This window comes from Elaeis guineensis, chromosome 9 (assembly GCF_000442705.2).
Source record: "Elaeis guineensis isolate ETL-2024a chromosome 9, EG11, whole genome shotgun sequence".
Lineage (NCBI taxonomy): Eukaryota > Viridiplantae > Streptophyta > Magnoliopsida > Arecales > Arecaceae > Elaeis > Elaeis guineensis.
In genome coordinates, this window is record NC_026001.2 from 53,909,440 (window position 1) to 53,911,532 (window position 2,093).

At 38.9% G+C, this 2,093-nt stretch overlaps 1 non-coding gene across 1 annotated transcript; it reads left to right on the plus strand.

Moving 5' to 3' along the window:
- The first annotated feature begins 660 nt into the window (after positions 1-660).
- LOC140851834 (small nucleolar RNA R71) lies at positions 661-766 on the plus strand. The gene has a single exon (XR_012134591.1). It is a non-coding gene; the product is annotated as a small nucleolar RNA R71 (small nucleolar RNA).
- The last annotated feature ends 1,327 nt before the right edge of the window (positions 767-2,093 follow it).

Below are 2,093 nucleotides of genomic sequence, written 5' to 3' on the forward strand. Positions count from 1 at the left end.
TCTAGTGCTTTCAGAATTTTTTCCTCAAAAGCTGAGCTGTGATCAGTAGTAGACGGTTGAGGAGCATTTTGAAATTAATGGTATGGTCCATGCCTATATGTTGGGTCCTGATATTGAGGTCGAGGTGCGGCAAGACCAACCACTGGTTGTGGTCTCCAAAAAAAATTTGGATGGTTTCTCCAGTCGGGGTTATAAGTGCTCGAATATGGATCATTTCCTGGTCTGCGAGCTTGTTGGACTTGAGCTTGCTGAACCTGCTCGTGCACAAACTCAAAAAATTGAGGTGCGGCTGGGCATTCACTAACAAAATAGTTCGGACTTGCACACAATGCACAAACTTCTTGGATTGAGTTAGGTGGAATTGGGGATTGTCCAGTATTTAGAAGACGGTCTAATTTTTGGGACAGTTCATCTACCTTACTGTGGATATCCATGACAGTTCCAATCTGATAAATTCCACTTCTTTTTTGTTGAAGCATGGGTTGTTCTCTAGAAGTGGCAGACATATGATGTAGGAAATTCTCACTAAATATTTCAAAAAGCTGCCAGGCTTCATCCTCACTCTTTAGCATGAATGTCCCACCACATGATGCATCAACCATTTGTCGGTGTTTCTCCGATAGACCATCATAAAAATACTGACAAAGTTGCCATTTAGGGACAGCATGGTGTGGATATTTACGAATGAGGTCCCTTAATCTTTCTCATGTCTCATGAAAAAGTTCACCCTCTAATTGGAAAAAACTAGTGATAGCTTTTCTAATTTGATTTGTTTTTTCGATTGGAAAGTATTTCTTGAGAAATTCTCTCTGAAGATGATCCCAAGTTGAAATGGTTATAGAGTCTAAGAAATTTAATCAATGCTTGGCTTTGTCCTTAAGTGAGAAAGGGAATAGTTTCAACCTAAGGGCATCATCAGAGAAGTTTTGAATTTTTACTGTGGAACAAATTTCAAGAAATTCATCCAAGTGTTTGTATGGGTCCTCGTTACTAAGTCTATAGAATGATGGCAACATTTGAATAATGTTAGACTTAATCTCATATTGGGTAGCTTCTACTGGAGGTGCTTGAATGCATGGAGAGTAGGTATACGAGGATGGAGTGAAATATTCTCTCAATGAGCGTGGAGGATTAGCCTCACCAGGTGCAGCCATGTTTCCAACTCGGATAGTCCTAAGAGTCTTTTCTAATTCTTCGTCTAATGGTTGCAAGTCGGGTTTTAGTGATCATCGACCTAACATGCAACTAAAAGGTCTATGTAGGACTATCCTAGTCTATTAAGGATTATTTTTTTTTATTATTATTAAGAGGAGAAGAGAAAAAAGTTCTAAAGAAAAGTTCCTAAGAAGTCCTAAAACTAATAGAAGAATTAGTTGTGGTTAGATTTTAATTACAATCAAATTAGCACGTAGTGGATTTTCTATCCTAAAGTTACCCTATTTCTAGACAGCTCCTAACTGTAGTTAGCCTTCAAGCCCTCCAAGTCAGAGCTTGACCAACCAACTGGCCAGATAAGTATAAGGTCGGTGGGAGTCCCCCCGTTGCTTTCCTTAGACACCAATTAAATTGGTCAGATCAGCGAACGGAACCAATTAAAAACCACCTTCCTTCAGGCCCAGTCATCCCGCAAACCACTTGCCTAGACACCAGCTAGCTGACCAAGTCTAACCTGGTTCAACTCTCAGGGTCACTTGTCTTAATGAGCTCAAAATCCTTAGGGGTCAACGTCTAATTAATTTTAGATTAAGGTCTAGGTTATGCAAATGCAAGGGAGTGATTTGTGGGCTAAAGAAGGGTGATCAAATCTCCACCTTATCTTAGTTAATGGGTTGCACCCTTAAAGTTAATTATAGAGATGCAATGCAAAGAAACAAGGTGTCCAATCAAGTTAGAAATTTTTATATTTGAGGTTACGCTATTTTAGTTAAGTGTTATAAAATATCAGTGGTTTTTTTTTTTTAAATTCAATTGTACCAAGATCTCCGACAACGACGCCAAAATTTGATGTGTAGTCGTTGATAGCATCAAAAATAACTCTACTCACTATGTAGGTAGGATAAGTCGAGATCGTATCCTCAGGGATCTTGGACTAA